The 23,466-nt window shown below is 52.9% G+C and overlaps 1 protein-coding gene across 9 annotated transcripts in view; it reads left to right on the top strand.

The window, feature by feature from the left end:
* Positions 1 to 894: 894 nt before the first annotated feature.
* TMEM229B (transmembrane protein 229B) overlaps positions 895 to 23,466 on the top strand; it is a 35,789-nt gene continuing 13,217 nt past the window's right edge. For 6 of the 9 annotated variants that reach the window (XM_053673388.1, XM_053673384.1, XM_037125954.2 and 3 more), the window contains exon 1: positions 982 to 1,320. The gene's annotated coding sequence lies outside the window, so the exon portion shown is untranslated. The other 3 variants (XM_037125953.2, XM_037125955.2, XM_037125958.2) reach the window with 3 other exon arrangements.

Below are 23,466 nucleotides of genomic sequence, written 5' to 3'. Positions count from 1 at the left end.
TAGAAGACTCCGTGCTCCCTCAGACTTCTGAGAACTCTTTGTCACCATGGCATGTGATAAAAAGGGGAAAAGCTAGGACAGAAGCAGTCACCAGCCCTTGCAGTTCAGGCCTAGGCACACGTCAGGTTTGTGCAAGAATTAGAAAGGGTGCTTCCTCTGGACAGATTATTTACAAAAGGATGTTCCAGGAGGCATGTAAAAATTTTAAAATGTCCCTTTCTCCTGGCTGCAGCCCCCAGTGCAAGCAGCCGGGATTGGGTTCCTTAGGTTAAATCATGTTCCCCTCCTTGCTCAGCTTTTCTGCAGGACCCAGAACCCATTTGAGTGGCCTGTCTGGAGTCAGGGCCTTCTGTTAGGGTAACCCTACCATCCACATTCCAGAATCTCCAGGCTTTCCAGATGACATCCAGTATCTTACACCTTCCAATAGAAGTATCTAGATTGACCTCAGAAAGAATATCTTCTGTTTAATCTTTGCTGTATAAACCAAATTGCAGGCTTTGGAGGTTCAGGCTTGCCTTAGGCAAATTCCTTAACTTCCTTTCCATAGGCCTTAGTTTCTCCATCTCGAAAATGGGGCTAATAAAACAAACTTGCAGGGCTGTTTCAATGGATGGACTGCACAGAACACAAAGCTGGCACACAGTGGGCCTGCAACTCCATGTGGCCCATGGCCTTTGGTTAGTAGGGGCCTGCAGATACCCACAGTGGATTTTGTACACGCAGTGCCCTACAACTCTACAAGCCAGGCTAGTCCTCTCCTCCTGTCTCCTGCAGACATCTCAGATGCTGGCGGGGTGGCGGGGGGCGTGGGCCAAGAGGACCAAGAAGCTTTGCACTGCAGCCACCTGCGCAGCGGGGGTAGCGCACCCAGCTGACGATCAGGAGAGCAAGGAGTTAAGTGGTGCCGGAGGCAGGGCGCCTGTCAGACTCGAGCATGTGCAGTTTGCCTCGCATCCGTACTATGGGTGAGTGCCGCCGCCGCCAGGGGCTCCGTTTGGCCCGGGCAGCGGCGGCTGCAGACCCCCAGCCCCGCACCGCTGTGGCAGGCGCCAACACACAATGCGGGACTAGGCTCGCAGCGGGAGGCCGGGGCGGCGTGGGGGAGGCACCGCGGCAACTCTGCACGGGGGGGAGTCCCAACGCAGGGCGTGGGGGCGGGGAGCAGGCGGCGCAGGAGAGCGCCCGGAGTCCCGGCGCGGGAGGAGGAGCGGGAGCGAGCCGGCGAAACGACGCTCCTGATCGCACCTGCACCCGGCAGGCAGCCGGCCCAGCCCTGCCCCTGCCCCTACCCCTGCCCGCGGCCCCAGCCCCGCACTGGTAGGTGCCCCCGATGCCCGCAGAGAGGCCGATCCACCACCCAGGGGGGCGGCCGCGCAGGGCGGTCAGCGCCAGTGCAGGGGGTGCGGGCGATGATACGGTGATGGGGAAGATCGAGAAACCGGGCTGGGGGCGCTGCCCCCTCCTGCTTCCTCTTTGCTTTCGGTTTCGGAGTGGCGGCCCCAGCTAAAGAGCTAGCCGCAGATTAGAGGGTGCGCCCAGGCTTGGGTTCCCTGAGGGGGATGGGCACACAGGGGGGCGTGTTGGCAACTTTCCCCGCCTGAAAACAAAGGGCACTGGGGAGATGCTAAGGGAAGGGGCCAGCCGAGGATCTCCGGCAGTGGAAGGTTGACACCCCCTTTCCAACAGGCGGCGAGGCCGTCCCCCCTCCCAGGCCGCTTCTGGAGAGCTAAGAGGGGTGGCAGTCTGGGGAGCCAGGGCTTCAGAGTAGAAACCACAGACCCTCCGGAGTTTTAGGCTGCGGACCTTCCATATGGGGAGGGAACCGTTCTGCTAGTAAGACTCTGCTGCCTTCTCTTGGGGATGCGTGGAAAAACTAGGCGCTGGTGGACTGCACACCCTTGGCCCGGCCCACCCCCTGGCCGCCAGCTCTCCAGCTGCCTTCTCTTATCGCCAGTCCTCGGTGGGAGATGCAGGGCTCTGAGACGAGGACCAGTTCATCCCTGTTGCCCGCAAGGGCAGAGAGGCCTTGGCCTCTTTCCCAGGTGTCTTCCTGCCTTTCTTTCTGTGTATGCCCAGTCAGAAACTGACCCCTACCCTTCCTTCTCAGGACTAGGTCTCCTTCTTTCCCCTTGTTTTCCTTGGGCAGGGGTGAGGGATGTTTAGTTGCCCCAGGTACAGAGAGAGCCTAGGGTGGCAGGTTGTTCAAACGCTGCTGCATGCCCGACTGGAAGAGAAAAGCAGAGCCCTGGGGGAGCTCTGCCAGTGTAACTGTGGGGTCTCTGCTCATCAATTCTGCTGTGTTCTCACACTTAGTAACAAATGAGCTGTTATTCTGCACCTCAGACTTGGGTCATCAGGAGGCCTGGGTTCTGTCTTTGCTGTAACCAAGAAGATGGATAAAGGGAAAGGCTGAATGGCTTGCCCTGGAGGTGGTACAGTGACTTTCTCTCTAGAAAACAAGTGGGCCAGGTTCCAGGTCCCAGGTCTCAACCTTGTGTCTTCAGAAATGAGTTAACTCCAGCTCCAAGCCACTTGCGTTGTGACCACAAGCTTCTGTCCTGTGGCAGGACAGCCCTTTGAGAGTGGGTTTTTCCCCTGGCCGCAAGGCAGAGCTACATCTGCTTGCTGGTGGAGCCAGAAGGTACAGGGCAGGGGTGGGAGGGGCAGCCGATTTGCTGGGTGACTCTCCTGCTTGCTCCTGAGAATGAGCTAATGATACAAGTGACTGGGTGAGGGGTGGGTCTGCAGGAGGACATCTTGGTCTAGCAAGGCATGGAGGGGTGGGCTCAGAAGAGAGAGGCTTGGCCCTCTGCAAGGCTTTGTCTCTGGGGACAGAGATGGGTAACTGGGGAGACAGTGGGGGCTGGGCCAATTTATTGGATTGGCCAAAAAAAAAAATTCCTTTAGTTTTTTTTCCCGTAAAATAAAAGACACATTTTCCATTTTCACCAATAACTTTATTGATTTGGATATTTCGAGTATGTCGGCTATCTCCTGCTATTGCTTTCTAGTGGGTAGAGGCCAGGGGTGCTGCTAAACATCTTCCAATGCACAAGACCACCCCACAGCAAAAGAATTATTTGGCCAAAATGTCAGTAGTACCAAGAAACTTCACAAACCACTTTGACACATTCGATCAGTCACAGCACCTTCTCTACACACTGCATAAATCATTTTTTTTGCATTTCAGTTGTATTTTTACCTTTCTACAAATAATAAAGTATAATGTCTCAAAAATGTTGCAACTCTTCTTCTATCTTTGATATTAAAATGGCTGCACAAAAATTCACCAGTTTTGATGCTTTTTAAAAAATGCACATTGATATAACAACTGTCACAATCTAATCTAACAAAATTATTTCGAATCAAGTTAAAAAACAAAAAGCGCTACTAGAGCCATCATACAAAAAAAACTAAACAAACTTTTTGGCCAGCCCAATATTTGGTCCTTGTAGGGAAATGACAAGCTGATTTAGTGTTGACTTCGCTCACTTAAAGGTACAGGAATGAGGCATGTTTCATGACCCCTAAGGGGCAGGAGGAGAAAAAGAAGTTCCCTGAGCTATCACTCTGTGGTTCTGGAACTTGCGGCTGGAGTCTGATGTAGGCTCTGGACCAGAGGGCACCACCAGCCCCATTTCTAGGGCCCTTTCCCCCCTCTATGGCAGGCTGGGCATCGCTCAGCCCCCATTGGGTTTACCAAGCTATTTATTCAAAGCTGAGGCTGCCGATGCAGAGTCCTGGCCTCTCCACCCCCAATGGTGAGTGAAGGGGATTTTTCACGGATTGCTCCTCACATGTACTGACTGTAACGTGGGAAAACGATGCTCCCTCTTTTAAAGTGATGAGGCATGACATTTTACATTTCCTAAGTACGTAGGGGCCTCAGGCCCTTGCACGAAAGATGTTAAATGAGTTAGGGAGCCTTATACTGTGTTTGTTTTACTTGTATCTGATTTACATATCGTTTCTGAAGGGAAGGGTGTCTTTTTTTTTTTTTTTTCAGTGGGAAAGGGCTAAGTTACTGCTTTGGGATAGGGAAAGCGCAGTGTCAGTTTTAAAAGTATAGTTTTTCATCAGAAAGGCACGTGCTGTGGCACATGGGCAGCAGGTGATTCTGTGTCTGCCTGTGCTCTCCAGATGTCTTAGAGCGCCGTCCTCCTAGGATTTCTCCAGGCAGACGGCGTCCAGCATGCACATCGGGGACAGTCATGAAGCTTTGACTGAGAAGGGTCGCTGGTGATGTTGGGGACACTGATGTTATAAGTTGAGATCTGGGTGAGGGCAGTAAAGTGAAGCTGCTCCATCTTATCAGCAACCATGTAAGGTCTGGCTGTCCTTGAGGGAAGGGAAATCTAACCCTCTGACCGCCTGGCTCTTTTCAAATTTGTATCTCTTTACTTTTCTCCTCCAATTTACAGACGAGGCGGTTTGGGTTTTATTTATTTTTATTTTTATTTTTGCAGGAACATTCCTTTTAAGATGTGGGTAATGTCTTACTTGGCAAACTCTCAGCTCCCTTTGTGGCAACACCTGGCTAGGGAGGGAATGTTGGAAGGGATTCTGATGTTCTGAACGGGAAGAAATTTAGCCTTTCTGGTCAGGTCTTTTGCTTTCTCGGTCCCCACCTCTCAGACATCAGAGGCTTTTGTGTCTGAGAAGTAAAGGGTACGCTGATTTCTGGGGAAGGTCTAGGAGGTGGCACTTTGGGTTATGATTCCCCTTGAGGGAAACTGAGTCACGCTGAGAGTACACTGGCTGTGGTTTGAATGAATGTCAGTGTTGGGAAGTTTTCCTCTCCTGGGGCTGAAGAATATTTAGACTCAATAGGGCAGGGGAGAGCACTGGGGGAAAATGGAGACAACTGTAACGGAACAACAACAACAAAAGAATGTTTAGACTCAGGAACTGGAAGAGATCCAGGGGTTGCACTATTGTCCTTATGAGTCAAAGAGGCGCGGATAGAATGTAGGCACCTGTGTGCTTGGTTTCAGCTGTATGTTTGCCTCAGACTTTGAGCTGCGGGCTGCTCCGAGCTGCTGTGACTTAAGGAAAGGTGTGGTTTTCACCCTGCCGCTCACATCCATAGATAGAACCGAAGCTGAACAAGTGATCTATCACATCTCCAGATAGAAAGCAGGCCTCGCTCCCTTCCCTGTGCTCACGTTGTCCTGCAGGTGTGGATTCCACTCTCCTCCACCCCAAGGCTGTCCTCAAGGCTCATCATTTTCACATCAGTTCCCCTCTGCGGAGATTTAGTGGTGTCAAGGCCGCAGAGTGATACTGGCCTGCTGCTCCTTTGAAGGACAGCTCAGAAAGGCCACCTTCCACCTTCCACAGAAGTTGGTGCTCCCACCTTTGGGGTCAGTTATGATCCAGTGTGGCAATTTGAGGAGTAACCAAAGTCATTGCCAAGTTCAGTTTCAGAACATCAAGCTCCCCGTTATCCTTTACTCTGCTGGCCTCCCAACAGGGAGTTTGATGTCTTTTCAGGGCTCTTGGCTCCCAGTGTGCCAGGTATTGTAGCAAGGACAGCATTGAAATTAGGGCGCGCAGTCTACACAGGCAGGACTTGGGTCCTCGGATTGTTCTTTCCTGCTGCTCCATCCTCCAGAAGCATGGCAGTTAAAAGAGAGAGAGAGAGAGAGAGACCTACATGGTCAAATTCTAACTTAGTATAGGAAGATCTAATACATTGGGAGGCTGATCAGAAAGCACACTTTCTGCCATTCCTTTCCGTGCCAGGAGCCTTGCAAGCAGATGCACTAGCCATTTCTCACTGCTTCTGTGGGTGGACTTGAGTACCAGTGCCTCCTAGCTGATTCATCCACTCATTGCTTCCTTTCCATTTTTAAGAGCTGTCCCATCGCGTGAGTTCCTGGAATGGTTCATTTCTGTCAGAAGGGTCACTCATCCTGAGTCCTCGCAAGGCCTGAACACCAGCCGCGAGGAGCTAGGGATGCCCGCCAAAGAGGAGAAGGCCACGAAGGAGAGGAATCTTTTCTGGGCTTCTGAGGGCTGATTCATGCTTCAAGATGAAGTGCGCTTCCTGAGGCTCCACGCTTTCCTTGCTTGCACCCCCCGTGGAGGGGCAGGCCCTGGTGCAGCGAGAAGCCCATCTGGAGGACGGTCACTGCCCTTCTGTGGAGCGGTGGTGGGGCCCTCTCTTCAGCCCACTCCCGGCCCCAACTTCTTTTTCCCTGCTGTCCATAGCCAAACCCTATTTTAGTCTCTGGTCTGAGGATCCCCCTCCCTCTTATTCCCAATCAAAAGTGCCTTTCCAAAGCTAGGAATAAGGCAGCCAAGCATTGGCCTTACTTTCCTTTGCCTTCTTCAGTATGGGCAAGAAGTATCATCACCACGGGGTAACTCAAGCAGGCAGCAGCTCCAGATTGTTGCTTTTTAATTGTGTTTCTGCCTGCCACGAAAAAGGAGATGACCTTCTTCCTGCTGTGATCTGTGGGAGCCTTAAAGCTTTCATAGAGCCTGCACGGTTTCTAGCACGTGGTGAGGGCTTATTAAATCATCAGCTGTGGTACTTGGTGTGATCTGATACCCAGATTTCTAGGTCATTGGGCAAGGATGTTGTTTGTGTGGGAACTGATGATTGGCAAAGGCTTCTGGAATCAGGAAATCTGCGATCCCTTCCTGACTCACTGTGTGACCTTTGACAAACCATTTCGGCCCTCTGAGACTTAATTCCACACACGGAGCTGCCGCCGGCTTCGGTGCTCACAGCAATAACAGTGACAGCCACCATTTATTGGATACTTACTGTATACCCGGCACTGGGCTAAGCACTTGATGCATGTTCTTCTTCTCTCATAACCATGACATGGCTACTTACTTATCCCCATTGTACAGCTGGAAAAACTGAGCCTCTACAAGTTAAAATGGTTGCACACATCACGCAGCTCACAGAGGTCCAAACTGGGATTTGATCTGAGGTCTGTCCCATTCCATTGTGTTCTGCGGATTGCACGTTGGGGAGAAGGTAAAAGTGGAGGTAGTGTTAGTTCAGCTATAAGAAGGAGACTTGATGTGGATTCAACACGGCCCGTTAAAAGGAGTTTTGGAAGTCCAGGTTCTTATTTGAGAGACATCTGGTGAATGTTCAGGAAGAAGAGAGGTCAGTATCCTGCACTGGGGAAGTAGACCAGATGGCCCGGGGGTTACTGTAAGGAGGACACACTTTCTGTTTGCCACAGGATGTATCTCATAAACCCCATTTCATTCTGATGCTGACTTTTCCCCTCTTGCTTAGCGAACTCTCTGGGTGGCATTTTTCTTTCTGTCACCTTACGGTCACTAGTCATAGCAGCTCATCCTTGACTCCCAGTCCTCACCCTCCAACCTTGTTTCTGGGCCTCCCGCTGCCCATTAATTACAGCGCAGCTGGCAGACCGGGTCGTGCCCCCGGGCCCCAGGCAGACTCCACAGAGTACAGACAGCAGTCCGCCGCCCCATTCTCCTGAGAGAGGGTTTGTGGCCACTGATGACTCCCTTCAGAGGCGACCGACTGGTTCATTGCGATGGTTCTCGTCTCTTTCATCCTTCCTTGCTCGTTTCAGGTGTGTTAACTCTGGGGCTCTTCTACCACTTTGAGGTAATTGTGGGAGAAGAAGGAAGCTTCAGGCGGTGGTCTGGAGGGGCTGACCCCTGGAGAGTTAGCACGATGGCGTCTAATGGAGTGTTGTGCTAGGTGTCAGGAGACTCGGGCCCTTGTCGCAGCTCAGTGACTCTGGGCGCGTCACATGAGTCCTTCAGTTTCCTTATCTGTAAAGCAAGAATGTTAGAAGAGCTATTCTCTAACAACTCTTCCAGCGAAAGTACTGGGTGATCCAGTAGAATCTGGTTAATTTGGTCCCATCTCTGGGAATAGCTCAGCTGGCCTGGCACTGTAGGAAGACAGAGCTGGGGAGGCTGAGGGACAAAGTCAGAGCTGGAGTAAGTACCTGTTTGTGAAGGGGACACCGGGCCAGGTACTAGGTCCAAACTGGGATTTGATCTGAGGTCTGTCCCATTCCATTGTGTTCTGTGGATTGCACGTTGGGGAGAAGGTAAAAGTGGAGGTAGTGTTAGTTCAGCTATAAGAAGGAGACTTGATGTGGATTCAACACAGCCCGTTAAAAGGAGTTGGAAGTCCAGGTTGTTATTTGAGAGACATCCCAGTGAATGTTCAGGAAGGAGAGAGGTCAGTAATTCTTCCTGTGACTGTGTAAACGGGGCAGCTGAGAGGTGTATACTCTGCATTTCTTAAACCTTAGGGAACATCACTTGTATCTTGTCTTAAAACTTAAACTTCACAACCCCCTCTCCCTGCCACACTCCAGCTGCCCCAGGTGAAGGCAGCAGGGAGGTTCTGCGTTGGTGTATGCTTCACCTTCTGCACTTGGACTTGGCAGATTCCAGGGACTGGTGTGGCCCAGGATCCTCCCAGGGCTCCAGGACTTGGGGACGTTGACCAATGCTTTCCAAGTGACACAGTGTCACGAGAACATGCCTCTTCCCTGCTGCCTTTGCTCAGCCTAAAAGAGCAAGAGCCCATCATAAACTCAGCTTAGAAACTCCGGGAGTCACAGCTTTTCTGTACACGGAATCGGGCCATCTGCATTTCCCTTCGAGCAAAGCTGTTTGGCCAGGGACTCGTGGATTCTGCTGTGTATTGATACACCTTCTATTTTCATTTCATCATATTCAAAGTTGAGGAGTAACTGAGTTCCCACTGAACCCAGCAAAAAAGCATCTTTTTTTTCTGGTCCCTGCCTGCCTTGCTTTTCCCCTCAGTTCCTTATTGCCCTGTACCATTTATTTCTAATGGTGGTTACTATACCAGTGGGAATATGAGAGATGATTTCAGTTGGTACAGGGACAAACATTCCATTTTAATAACTATGTTTCTAATTAGTATAAAGAAACATGACTCATTGAGATGTGCTCATAAAGTGACTTAATTTTGCCTCCTACTGTCCCTTTATGTTTCTCAGTGAGATTAGTTCTTTCCCTGCCCTGGATGAAAACTCAGTCGCCATCCTTTTTTTCTGGCCATTCTTAGGCAGTAGAAGGTCCTGTGGTCACTTTAAGTTCAGTATTGAATATGTCCAGTCCTTTGTCAGTGGGCCAGCGGGGACAGGAAAGGGTGCACTTGGCCAGCACTGCCGGCTGCCAGCTTCCAGCTCCCTGGGCCTGGCAGGTATTTAAGGCCAGTTCTCTCTCTTGCAGCCTTGTCCGTGCTTTCTTAGAGGCACCCCACCCCCAATTGCTGGGGTCGTTCACTCCCATTTGTCTCGAAAAGAGTAAATAATCTTCTATGCGAAATCATTGTTCTTTCCTGGCTTTCCAAAATCCAGCGATCCGTCTCCAGCCAAGTTTGGCTAAGGCTGCGGGCCCTTTTGGACAAGGGGGCCTCTCTTGCATGTCGCCCATATCAGGCCAAGGAAACAATCACACATCCTTTGGCACAGCGACCTCCCGGTGCAGCCATCTCCCTCGGCTCCTCCAGCAGCAGATGGCCAGCCTGCGTCTCGTGCCTGGGGTGTCTCAGGTGGCGGCCAGTTGCCAGTCTACCCTGTCTGCCCAGTGGCAGGGTCAGACATCGGGTTTCCTGAGTGGTCCTGTGGAAGCCCCTCGTCCCAGCTTGGCAACATCAGACCTATTGTCTTTGATGCCTTAGTTAACACTCTGTTTTCCTCACCCGAGGATATGTTTATTGATTTTAGAGAGAGGAAGGGGAAAAGAGAGAGAAACATTGACCGCTTGCCTCCTCTCAGTGCCCCTACTGGGAATCGAACTGAACCTGCAACCTAGGTCTTTGCCTGGACCGGGGATCAAACCCACAAACTTTTGGTGGCAGGGGTGTCCAAACCACGGCCCACAGGCCACACGCAGCTCAGGATGGTTATGAATACGGCCCAACACAAAATCATAAACTTATGTAAAACATTATGAGATTTTTTGGTTTGCTTTCCTTAGTGTTTGTGTGTTGAACGTGTGGCCCAAGACAAGTCCTCTCCTTTCAGTGTGGCCCAGAGACTCCAGAAGGTTGGACGCCCCGGGTTACGGGACAGCTCTCCGGCCAACCCACCCACCCGGCCAGGGCTCCAAAGTTCTTTTTAAAGTCGGAGCCCACCTGTGCTGCCAAGGTGTGTTTGACCAAAACCACCTCAGCTGGGGTCTTTCGGGCCTCTCGTAATTTCGTCGCTGTTGGCAATGATTGTGCAAGGAGCGGACACGGGGCAGTGCAGGGCAGTTAGCTAACCCTGATTCCGATCGCTTCCTGCTGTTAACTGCCCGGTTTCGTCACTTTTAAAGTGTGGCCCTGGGTTAGCTCCCTGCAGTCGTCAGTGTCCTATGATTTATGTGGGCCTCCTTGTCCCTCCCACCTCCTAAGCCCCCGAGGGCTGGAACCGGGCCTTGTGTGTCTTCTGCCTCCCAGGACTCTGTACAAGGGTTTACGCGGAGGTGTTGAATAACCCCTGTGGGCTGCTGGTGGGACATGCTGCTGCCCTAAGTCTGCCCTGGCCTCGACCAGCTTTTAAAAATCGCCTTCTTCTGGGGGCTCACTGGTGAGGACTTTGCAGAGGCCTTTCCTGCATAAGTTTACCACAACAATGTCGGGTCCAATCTGCTGCCTTTTTCTGTAAGAAAGCTGATGCAGTGCAGTTACGACTCACACTCCTCTATCCATAGTTTCAAAATCCAGGACGTGATAAAACTGAAAGCTTTTCTGTAGCTGGCGTGATGGCAACACCTAACGTGAGGCCCGGGTCGTCTGCCCTGCGGGGTGTGGCCTCGTAGACGGGGCCGCAGAAGTGTCCGTGTGTTGGACGGGAGGCGTGGCCCCGGCCCCGCGTGGAGCTGAGCAGTCTCTGGGATGTGCTCTACGTCACCTTCTTAAACTTGTTTTCAAAAGATTTATTTATTTATTTTTAGAGAGAAGGGAAGGGAGGGAGAAAGAGAGGGACAGAAACAGCAATGTGTGGTTGCCTCTTGCACGTCCCCAACTGGGCACCTGGCCTGCAACTCAGGCGTGTGCCCTGACTGGGAATGGAACCGGCGACCTTTTGGTTTGTAGGCCGGTGCCCAGTCCACTGAGCCACACCAGCCTGGGCTTAAACATGTTGTTCCATCCTGAATTCCAGGTGTCTGGGATAAGGGGTTGTGGTACTGGGTGGTATTTCTCCCCGGAGGTGTTATTGGCACCAGGGGTGGGCCAGGGCTTTGTGATGCGAGACTCTTCCTACTTCACGGAGCCCCACCTGACCCTGTCTCATTGGCCTGGCCCTAATCCTGGCCCTGGTTCTAGTGTAACTATAGGCTGCACCTTGGTTTACCGATCTGATTTCATAAAACATTGCATTACGATATCATGTATCTTGATTACTAAGCTTTTTTGGGGGGCGCACCTTAAATTTAAATTTTGTGCCTGGAGCGAATGCCTCTGTTGGTTGCCCCACCCTAGTCTGTCCTGACCCTGCATGACTCCTAAACCTAGAAGGCTTTCCCTCTCCCCACCGCCTGGTCTCTGAGCAGAACCGAAGTGCCTCGGGGTGGGAAGTGCCGGCTGGGCTCTTCCTGGTTCTCTGCAGCATGGGTGGGGGCCCTGCTGGCCTCTTAGCTGAGTCAGCTCCCCGGAGGGACTTGTAAACTGGTCCCGGATGCACTTCCTACCTGTGGGGGAGCCTTTAGAGCCCCGAGACCCTGCTTCCTCTCCTTACTTCTGGGAAGTGACGCAGCTATGCCTCTGAGAGTCTCTCTGCTTGTTAAATTCCCACGGCTGCTTTGATCCGATGTTTTAAAACCTTTTTAAAGACACAAATGCACCTGGGAAAATATGAAAACAATAGGAAAATGTACAATGATGGAATCTAAAGTCTTCTATTGTGTTTTATTCATTTTTTGATGAGAACATTGGGAGGAGAGGAGAGGAGAGGAGTGGCGAGGGTTAGTGGAAGCGGGCATCCCATTAGCACTGCAAGCCAGCAGGCTGCCCCCTCCTTTCTCCCCAGGCCTCTTGCATCCTCAGGTTGGGGGGGGGGCGACACATGCCTGAGTGAGTTAGCTGTCCCCTGTCAGTGGAAGGACATAGTCTGTTTTCGCCCAGGTCCCTGGTTGGCAGTGATGGGCATGCCCGTGGGAACTCATGCCTCATTACCCCCCATCCCCACATTAAATAACCAGCCCCTCTCAGAATCTGATCCCTGAGTATTTCTGGCCTGACTTTTTAACCTATGGGAGGTCCTCTGAGATCATCTCTCTCTCCCTCTGCCTGTCCACTGTTCCTCACGAGATAGCATTTTCCATAAATACATTTCCCTAAGCATCCACTGACAAACTGTTTACTCATCTTCTCGTCCATTAAGAAGATATTCCCCAGACCCAGCCTGGCACCTATTGCTTTGACTTCTTCTAATCTCATCTTCGCCTCTGGATGTAGAAACATTTATCATTTCCCTGGCCCCTGCAGATTGACTTGTGGTCTTTTACCTCTAGTCATTAAATGCTGGAAACTGCTGAGGTAGGGGATGATTTAAATTAATCATAGAAATGAAATCCCCCAAAGGTGCCCATGTGAGTAGGCTTCGTAAGCCCCACAGATTTGCCAAATTGTCAGGATACCTGTCATCCACGAGCTTCATGTGAGTCATCCGTAGATGACCATGAATTTACCCTGTGGCACTGGTCACGCGAAGCTGCCCTGACTCCACTCACCCCCGCACTTCCCCCGCACTGCAGTTTCTCTTGCCTCTGGGTGCGCGTGGTGTGGAATGGTGCCCCCTGTTATTTAGCAAATATTTGTGATGCCTCCGAATTATCCTGAACAGAATTTATAGATAATGCGATCCACCTACTTACATAAGTTTAAAAACACCAGTGCAACGCCCTAACAGTCACAGAAGAGAGAGATGAAGAACAAGTTAGTTAGGATACAGTACCACGTTCGCTTGAACGTGGCCTCACGAAGATGAAGGACGAAGTCAGATGCCCAAACCGGTACAGAGTCCCTGGGGATGCAGCGGCCGCGACATGCCCACAGCCCAGGCTACCCGTGTGGGGGACTCGAGCACCAGCAGAGATGCCGCTGAACTTGACCTGACTGTCCAAAGGGGTGAACCACCCTCGGTGAGGTTCCGGAGAACATAAATACAGGATCTCCTCCCTTTGTACTCTAAAGCAGGAGTCCCCAGCCTTTTTGGCACCAGCGATCAGTTTCGCGGAAGACAACTTTTCCGCAGACTGGGAGTTGGGGGGGCGGCTTCGGATGGTGCGGGCTCACCTGCTGCTGTGCGGCCCGGTTCCTAACAGGCCTGGACTGATGCCAGTCTGTGGCCCGGAGGTTGGGGACCTCTGCTCTAATGGCAGTCCCGGGCAATTCAGTCCATGGCAAAACTAGGCAAAAAACCTCTGTGTTTATTTGAAAAAGAGTTTGGTTCTAGAAGCAGATGATCATAAACAAGCTTTTCACCTCTGAATGTCCAGGGGGCCATTCTGAAGTCCCGTGAGACGGCTGTGTGTGGCTGCTGTGGGAGGTCAGGGTGCCGGCAGCACCCGTAGTGCCCCCTCCCCCGCGGTGCTGACACAGGGCCCGCCCGTCCCAGTGGTGGCCCCACTGAGGACTCCTGGTCTGGAAGAAGGATCAGAACTAGCAACTGGGGGACCTGTGCCTGAAGATTTGTGCAACCTTAACTCCGCAGGTCAGTGTCCCCTTCTTGTAAAGGGGTTTTAATGACACACAAGTCCTGCTGGCCTTCAAGACGGCGGCTCCTTGTGCTCCCTCCACGACCTCAGGACAGCCGGAGCCTCTGTGTGCACCCCCAGCATGTAGTCCATCCCCACCCTCTCCCTCACTGCGGTTTTTCTTAACATTTAAACATCCTCAGGTCTCTCTTACCCAGGAAAGGAGGAAGGCAGCAAGGGAGGAAAGACACCCTTCATCTCTGCTTCTCTGGCAGCTTTCTCATTTGCTTCACAAGCAAATTTCTCAAAGGTTGTGTACACACACACAGTCTCCGTCACCTCCCTTTGCAGTCACTCCTTCGTAGATGGCCCCCAGCGACCTGTGTGCTGCTAAAGCCCGTCAGTCCCTGTTGGCCCAGCCTCTGCAACTGACCACTGCCCCACACTCTCCTGCCCCCTCTTCCCTGATGGGGTCCTTTCTGGGGTGTCCCTCTGCCTCCCGGGCCCTCCATCAGGCCCCTCACACCTTGTCCTCTGCCAGCCCTGGCTGTCACCCTCCCACCTCCTCCCCAGCAGGCTCCCACTCTGTGCCGCTCCATGTGGCGGGGGTCCCCGTCCTGCCCCAGGCTGGAATCCCGTGGGTTTCCAGAGGCAGTGCACGCCAGACACACTCGCTCATTGTGAGTCACCTCCGGCGTGGATCCTTTTCTCAGGGAATGACGCCACCGTCGCTGGAGTCAGAGTCAGGGTGTCAGCCTCCATCCCCCGCACTCTCGCCCCCTCCCAGTGAACCCCTCCCCAGTGCTGTCAGCCCAGCTTTCCTCAGACCCCTTTGCTGCGTGAGCTGCCTGCTCGTTGGCATCTGGGATGGCCGCTTCCGCTTCCTCTCCGGGTGGCCGGCAGCTTTTAGAGGCCCTCAGTGCTGGCCAGGCTGGGGCCCCGTGGGGAATTAAGAATGTATCAATATGGTTCTGAGTTATAATACAAAAGGACGGCTTTAGAAACAACATTTGCTTGTGCGATGAAGACACAAGAACTTCTTTTTGATTGTCTCTCTTTTTTTCTCATCTTTGAAATAATTTTCTTCGGTGCCCCATCGCGGGGGCACCCTAAGCATGTGTCTGGTGGGGCAGCTGGGCAGTCCAGGAGCACCGAGAATGTCCGCCTCCTGTGGCCCAGGCTTGGCTCTGTGCTTCCGGGGTCTCTGCCTGCAGCAGGTGACATAGGACAGGTACTGTTATTTAATGAACGTGTGGATGAATGTGTGAATAATGAGATGAACTTGAAAGGACTCAAGTAAAAAGCACTGCCAGAATGTAAGTCGCTGTTTATGATTAGCTTTCCGCTGTCTGGTATTGTAGTCGACGTTCTGATCTGTAAATTTCCAATGTGTTAAAAACAGCCAGCCCCACTGTTGTGCTTCAGTTTTCCTATCCAGCCTACGTGTCTGCCCGTGAACAATGCATATGAGGACTTCTGAATTAATAAGTAAATGAATTTGTACAACATGATGGCTTGCTCCATTCCCTTTAGCCCGCAGTGAGGCCGCTTCAAGAGACTCTTGTCTGGCTGAGAGTCATTTAAAGTGACCACAGCCAGCTGTGACGACAGTGAACCTGGGGAGGGAGGCTGTGCCTGCACAGGGGGTGTGGGAGGGGGGGTTATGCTGGTGATGGTGGTGGTGTGGGGAGTGGGGCATCCGCCCGGGAAGCCCACATGAGATCTCGGAAAGGAGGAACGTGGCCTAAAGCCCGGGGTGAGGCAGTATGAGCTGCAGTAGGTACAAAATTGGAGGGGGAATGAAATGCCTTATACAGCCTAGAAGGCTTAATAAATACAGCTTGCCTCATTGTTCTGGGCTCGTGGACAAAATAAGTGTCAAACATTTCTAGAAATATTAACTATATATAAGAATATACCCCAAAATTCATCAGTCCCGTCCTCCGGTATTCATAGGAAGGCCCCCTCGGAGCTTGCCGATCTCGGGAGAGGAAGGCGTAAATCGATGAGGTGGGAAAGGAGGAGGGCCAGAGAGAGAAGGCATGGGTCCACGGGGACATCCTGGCGAAGCAGGGAGTTTTGAGCCCAGCGCAGACACGTGACGACCAGTGTCCTCCCCAGATTGGCCCCCTGTGTCTGCTCCACCCTCACCCGGCCCCTGTCTAATGGAAGGCCCTTTCGTTGTTTTTTTCCCCCAAATGTTTTATTTGGAAATTAATTTCAAACTTACAGAAAAGTTGACAGAATAGTGTGAAACACCATATGCTCTTTATCCAGATTCACTCTTTTTAACATTTTGCCTCGTGTGCTTTATCATTTATGTTTCTACTCTCTCCCCCCTGCCCCCACCATTTAAGAGTGACTTGCCTCCATCCTGGCCTGTTAACTCTGAGTGTTTCAGAGTCATGGGTTTCCTAAGAACAAGGACTTTGTTTTACATAACCTTCAACAAAGCGAACACTCTAGGACGCGTTAGCTGGTCTGCTGGTCGTGTGTCAGGTCGGCCAGTTGATCAGTCACGTCCTGTAAGGCATTTTCCTCTCCGCATGGGGTCAGGTCTGGGGGCCCAGCTGCACGTGGGTGACATGTCTCTTTAGTCTCCTTTCGTCTGGAACAGTTCCTCGGGCTTCCTGTGTCAGTCCCGACACTGGCGTTGTTGAAGAATGTAGCTTCCTTCTTCTCCCTTAAAAAAACCCAAAACATTGTTCTCTTTGGATCTGTCTGATGTGGCCACACGGTTGGACTCTGGGTTACACATTCCGGGCCGGGATGTTCAGGGGCGATGCGCATATTTTCGGTGCTTCACATCCAGAGGCAGCGGACGTCCCTCTGCCCCCCCATGTGTGCGGTTTGATCACTCAGCCAAGGTGGTGTCCAGTGTCCTCACTGTGCATTTACTGTTTTCCTTTGCTACCGATACAGAGTCCGTGGGGAGATACCTTAAGACCATGTAGATATCCAGCTCGTCATCCAAATTCCACCTCTGGATTTGGCCGCCTTCCCCTCTGGGTCTGCAGGTATTTCTGGATCCCACACAGGGTGTGGGCGGGCACAGCGCTCCGGGACCAGGGAGGCCAGGAGGCCTCGCCCATCTGCCGCGATGGGCCCAGCCCTGTTGAATAATCGCTTCCACAATAGTTTTCCTCTTCCTACTCCCACCAGGAACAGAAGCTCATTTGTCATTCACTCAACTGACATCTGAGAACGTTCTTGCAACAGCTTCTCAGCTTTATTTGGGCAGAGAGGGCTGTAAAGAGAAGGCTGGCGCCCTCTCGGTGTCGTTAAGGAGACGAGACTGGGGCTCACTCACAGGTAAGGGGCATAAATGTTATCGGGGCTGTGACCCCGTAGGGCGGCTTGGCCAGAGCCGTCCCATGACCCCGGAGAAGCAGGTGCCCTTCGGAGACTGGGGGAGGAGGGGTCGGGTGGGTTAGGCAGGGTGACCTTTGAGTGGGCGTGAAGGGCAGGCACGCGTGGGGCAACAGAGTAGAGACTGGGCCTTCCTTCCAGGAGGGGAACTGTGTGCAGGGACCCAGAGAAGGGTGCGGGATGGTGCAGGGTGAGGGCCAGCCTAGCTACGGCTGAGGGCTGCTGTGGGGTCAGAATCTACCCCCCTTTGCTTTGCAAAATAACTACTTTGCGACTAAATCCTACTGAGCACCTACGTCGGGCCAGACATTTTTAAAAAAGAAACTTTTCCAATTTTAAAAGTAATGTATGGTCAGTATAGGGAGTTTAGGAAAATAGAAAGATGTAAAGAAAAGTTCAATGAAGCCATGCTAGTTTTGCTCCAGAGACAACCTGTGCTTCCTCCATTTCTAAGGTCTTCAATGGCTTTCTGCTAACAGCCTGGTTTTGTTTCAGGGGCTCAGTAGCCCCTCTTGCCCACAGAGGAGATGAATCGTACTTTTAAAAACACTTTGGTTTCGGTCAGGTGTTTGGTGAGTCTGGGCCGTGCGCTCCTCACTCCGGTTTGGGGTTTCCCAGTCGCCTCTCTGTGAGCACGATTCCGTGCTCCACAGCCAGATGCCGCTGGCTGTGGCCAGAGGGTAGGACGCGCCTGCTGGGGACTCGCAGGGGACTGGTCTAGGTGTCCCCTTGCCTCGCTACCCCAGTGTCCAGGGCACAAGCATGGCTGAAGAGGTGGGCAGGGGCCCACCTGCCCAGTTGGGGAAAATCCACTCAGGGCTTCTCCTGGGCCCCCATCCGCTGGCTCCAAACTTGGAGCCCCCAGAGCTGCTTGTCTGACTGTGGAATCCCCAGCTGCACCGCTTGGGTTCAAATCCCAGTCTTGGCGTTTACTTAGCCCTGTGCCTGGGGAAAGCTGGGTCACTCAGGGTCTTATTTGTAAAGTGGGGGTAATAATAGCCTCTGTCTCTAAGAATCTTTGGGGGGGTTAGATGAGATAATACATGCCAGAGTTCTTAGAACAATGTCGGGCGAATATCTGTGCTGTAAAAGTGTCTACCATCATTATTGTTATTATCGTCACGATTTTATTTTGGGGGGTTGCGCTTTCTCCATGTTTATTCCCATCTGCCTTCCATTTTCAGGGAATCCATACAATTCCTTCTTGCTTTATAGGACTGTAATGGATTTATTGTTCGTAGAAAATGCCTTTCCTGTCATTCTCTAGGGCCTTAGGGGAGGCGGGCACATGCCCCTGGCCTGCCGTGTAGAAACTCTCATGTACTTCCTTTCAGTTCTTTTTCTCTGCGCACAAGTGTGTTGTTGTCACCTGTAACACATACATCGGGGCATCGAGTGCCCCGGCAGGCCTGAGAGCCCAGCCCGGCGCTGGCCTCGCCTCTGGGCCCGAGTTCCCCGCTGCTGACGCTGGCCTGCACGGGCCTGGGAGGGGATGAGTTCTTCCTGGCCTTGCTCAGGCTGTTTGAGGTCGTCCTAATGAATGGATTGGGTCCTCTGTTTCCTTTGTCAAAAGGAATGTTAATTATTTCCAGCACTCTAATTACGTGGCTAATGAGAAACTGAGTGAGATAACATTCCCTTTAATTACTCTTGCCTAAGTGCTATTTGAAGCCATATTTTGAGCCTGTGGTAAGGCTCAATACTTCAGAGCTAGAGGGAGCTGTCCAGGCAGAGGCGGAGCGAGGAGCCAGGGTGTCCGGGCGGAGGCTCATGGGCCCAGGGCCTGGCTGTAGTCAGTGCCTGGCCCAGCGTGAGCTGACCTTCCCTCCGTGCCATTACTTAGGGGAAAGGGACCGTTGGGTCAGGTGCAGAGCAGACAGCGTTGTCACAGCTCCCCCAGAACAACTCTCCTTCCTCAGTCATTGACCCAATGCACTTGCCCTTCAGGCTTCTCTTGGCCAGGTCCCCTCACTCTTTGAGGACCTTATTTTGCCTTTTTTCCCCAGTCCACACTTGGATATTGAGTCTCTGCTGTATGTCAAGTTTTATCCAGGCCATGGGTGCAAAGATAAGGGACTCATGGTCCAGATGGCTTTGTGGGATGAAATTGTGATCGTGCCCCTCCCCTCTTCGCCCAGGAGAAGTGCTGCGTGTCTGTGTTCTGGCCCCTACCGCCTTCCCAGGCTGGCCTGTGCTAGGGCCCTGCTGTGGTGCTGATGGCATGTCTTTTATGACCTGGGTCTTCACGGGCAGACCCTTGGAAGGCGGCTCTCCAAGCCCCTGGGCGAACTTGAGGCTGGAAACAGAAGTTCACGCGAGACTGTGTGCCACGAGAACTTCTCGCCAACTGTAGGTGTCCCATTACTGTGGGTAAATTAAGTCTCTGATTCCCGTCCACATGTCCGTGTCTCTCGTGAGGATGTAGGGAGGGAGAGTGCTGGCTCTCCCGTTAACCTCTTTGGGCTTCTCTTGCCTTGTGAGCAAGTGGGAGTTGCTGTCTGCCTCGTAGACCTGCGCAGGCGGCTGCGGAGATGGTCTGGGTAAGCTGCCTGGCCCATGGCTGGAGCCCAGTACTGGTGTGGAGTTTTGAACGTTCTCAGCAGCACCTCTAGACTGAGTTACAGCCAGAGACCCAGAGGCTGGCCTCACTCCCCAGCAGCCAGGACACTCTCCTGGGCTCCTGGGTGTAGGCCACTCTTTAGACCATGCACAGTGACTTCCGTGGGCCAAGAGTTAACCCTCCCTCCAGCTCACAGAGGTCACCCGGCTTACCGTGGCCTGAGCCTGAGGAAGAGGCAGAGCAGGGGTCTGTTCAGAAGGAAAGGGTTCCCAAGAGCAAGGACATGGAGCTTTAGGTCTGTGTATTCGGCAGCCTTCTGGTCACCCTTGGTGAGCTCTGGAGCAGTGCGGTCTAGTAGAACTTTCTATGGTGACGGGCATGTTCTGTACCTGCACCGTGCCATGTACCAGACACCAGCTACACGTGCCTACTGAGCACTCAGAGGTGGCTGGTGCAACTGAGGAACAGAATTTTTCACGTTACTCACTTTTAGTTAATTAAAATTTAAATGGTCACACATAGCTACAGGCTATCAGATTGGATAGTACCATCCTGGAGTTTGTAGAAAAATAAACTATTTGTGCACTACCTGTGCTCGCCGCGTGCCTTGTCTCTAGGCTACTAGTTTTCACGTATCCTGTTTGCAGAAGGCAGCTGAGCTGTGCTGGGTTGCTGGCCAGGGTCAGGTGAGGCATCCTCTACCAGTGGAAGGGACAGGACAGTAGTCGGGGGGAGGGCCTCCAATGCTGTGGCCACCTGGCTGAGACCGCCCTGCCTTGCCCGGCGTCCGACCCGTCTGATCCTCGTTCCGCACTTCACTGCCTGCGAGGAGCAGTTTTCACAGCGGCAGAAGTGGCAATGGCGCTCGGATGTGTGATCCTCGTGCCAGTTAGGTGCATTCTGGGGTGGGGGGAGTCGCTTGTATTAGTGCAGATTTTCTTTTTTTTAGTCCTCACCCAAAGATATGTTTATTGATTGTAGAGGGGGGTTGTGGAGAGAGAGACAGAGAGAGAAACATCGATTGGCCGCCTCCTGTGCACACCCCAACTGGGAAGATCGAACCTGCAACCTTCTGGTGCAGGGGACGATGCCCTGGCCGGCTGAGCCACCCAGCCAGGGCCAGAGTTTCTTGATTGCAAGTGACAGAAAGCCCAAGAAACTAGCTGGAGTAAAAGACAATATTTTCTTGTTAAAGTGAAATACCCAGGCCAGAGAGGGCCTGGTGAAGTTAAATTCCTTTGATCAGAAGCAAAAGGAAATTACTGGCCTTCAGTCACACAACTCACCCTTCATTTGTTTCAGAGATGTAGGGGGGCTGAGGGCTTGGGCGGGGGGGACCACCAGAAGACTTGAAGGGGTGGGAGGACCCTTGTCTTTGGCCTGGTTGTTGGCTGCTCTATGGGTCTTCTCACTGACTGTTCCCTCAGTGCGGAATGCTTGTCCTAAGCCCTTTGCATGGCCTCTTCGCATCCTCCGGATCTCTGTGCCCAGATGCTGCCTCCTTACAGAAGTTGAAGACTCGCACTCTAAAGCCCGATTTTTTACTGTCCTCTGTGGGTTCTTGCCCCTTCCCCGTGGCCCGGCATCAGAAATCAGAGTGTGTGTTGGCCGGTGTACCTGTCATGTGTCCCCTGCCAGCCCGTGAGCTGCAAGGGGGCAGGGCTGCCGTCTCGTTCACACTGAGTAGGGTGCCTGACCTTCAGTGGGTACTCAGTAAACATTTGTTCACTCCTGGAACACAATACTTCGAATAAACAAACCGGCCTCCACAGGACTTCTTGGACTAGGTCTCCTGGTTGTTTAGAAACCTCTGGGGGGACTTGGCTGTAGAAAGCTGGGAAAAATCGGGCTGTGGGCGTCACTCTGTTGGGGCGGTGCTGGCTCGTCCTCCACTAGGGAGGCCACAGAGGGACAGGCTCCCTGTTGCTCCAAAGTCATGGTGTGGTGGGGCGTCCAGGGGGACACCCTGTGGCAATGATAGGGAGAGCCCAGATACATACATGTCCGGTCACTTGTCGGTGAGGCTGTGAGACAACGGTCTGTCCCTCTCCTGCTGGCAGGAGGGGTCTTGTTGGTCTCATGTGACTTGGATTCTCGGGGGCCTTCAGCTGCCGCCTGATGGGATCTGCATAGGGGATTATTGATGAAGGGGAGGTGAGGCAGCTCTTTACAGTAACACATGCCTCGCTCTGGGATGGCGGCCAGGCAGCTAATTAGAGAGCCCAGCAGCTGTCCAGCCTTTCAGCCAGGCAGCAGGCGGCAGTTTCCTGGTGCCAGGAGGTGGGATGGGAGGGAAAGGAGAAGGGCGTGGGGCCAGAGACCACCCTCCCAAGGGGTAGGGGCTGGGCCGTCACGGTATGTGCTGAGGGGGCATTGGGGGGCGTGTAAAGTAGGGTGGGCTGGATGGGAAGAGGAAGGGAGGAGAGGAGGGTGGCAGGAGAGGGTGACCTCCAGGAGACAGAAGGCTGGCGGCGGGATGTTCGGCAGACAGGAAAGCCCAGGTTCCAAGCCCTGAGCGATGGGCACAGGGTAGAAAGGCATGGTCAGGTGAAGTTCATCCCCTATCTTTGCCCACCTTCTCTATGCCAGTCAGGTCTCCAGGGCCTGGGTCGCCTTGCTGCCCAGGGTGAGCCGATGAGACACAGCCTTTCTTCTAGAGGGATGTGGAAGTCCAGTTGCCTCTGTAGCCGAGTGTGGTCACTCCGTGGTTTGGGAAGCTGCCAAATCCACTTGTGTTCAGGGCTGGTCTTACTACAGGACAAGTAAAAGCATTTGTTCTGGGCCGCCTGGGAGGCACTCGGGGTGGTGGGGGGATGCTTTGGGTAACTGGAGGACTCCCCAATGGACTTTTGGGCATCATATTTTTCCGTTGTGGGCGCCTGGGGTGAAGGAGATTTGGGGAGAGTTAAGGAAGAGGAGAGAGGGGGAGTTTTGCCTGCTGCTTTCTGGTTCCGGTCTTAGGTTCTGGGCCACAGGGGTGAGGGCAGGGGTGGGGGTAGATTTGGTTTTTCGGTTCTGGTCAGGGAAGCAGAGATTCAATCCCGCAAGCCCAGCTTACCCTAAATAGTTCTACAGGCAGAGAGTGAATGGTGCAGAAGGAATTTCCTGCCAGCAGCTGCTGATTAAACCTCTTTGGGAGATGAATGCTGCTTGCACGAAAACTGGACGTGCCTTTTGAGAGTGCCAGCTCATTGTAGACATAACAGAATAGGCATTGTTGTTCTCTGACCTGAACTCGACCTTGGCCCCATGCCCACGCAGGAGCCTGCAGTGTCTCTGGGGATGCCCAGGACGCTGTGATCCCACCCCAGACTTCCTTGTGTGACATGCCTTCTGGACTGTCTGGGCCCGGGGCTCCCACCTGGACCTCGTCTCTTTGCCCCTCTCGGTCCAGGCGATGGCTCTTGGAGGTGGGAGAAAGGAGAGTGAGTACTCTTCGTTCCTTCGTCTGCAGAGACAGCCCTGACTGTGGCGAAGCCCCGTCTGTGCTGCTTTGTGGAGGAAGCCCTTCCGTGAAGGAAGCCTGCAAAGGAGAGAAGCTCCCCAGCCATCACCCTGTTTGGTTAGTGTCACTGGGTGGTGTAGTCACCCCCAAATTTACCTGGACCCTTCTCTTCCCTGCTTGTCTATCCATCCAACAGAAGTTCCACAGTCTCAACAAATTCATTATATGGAGGGGAAACAGACACATAATATGTTTCAACACAAGAGTGTTTGTTCGAAGGCCTGTGGGAACAATGGCGAAGGGATAACTGGGGGGCTATGGGAGATGGCATCACGTCAAAGGGATGAGAAGGGAGCGGGGTCCTGGAGGAGTGGGTGTGAGCTGCGGAGGAGGGCGGGGAGAGCGGGCTGGG

The sequence above is a fragment of the Artibeus jamaicensis genome, unplaced genomic scaffold, assembly GCF_021234435.1.
Source record: "Artibeus jamaicensis isolate MK-2021 breed Jamaican fruit bat unplaced genomic scaffold, CSHL_Jam_final contig_851, whole genome shotgun sequence".
Taxonomy (NCBI): Eukaryota; Metazoa; Chordata; class Mammalia; order Chiroptera; family Phyllostomidae; genus Artibeus; species Artibeus jamaicensis.
This window is presented reverse-complemented; position numbering and strand designations above follow the sequence as displayed.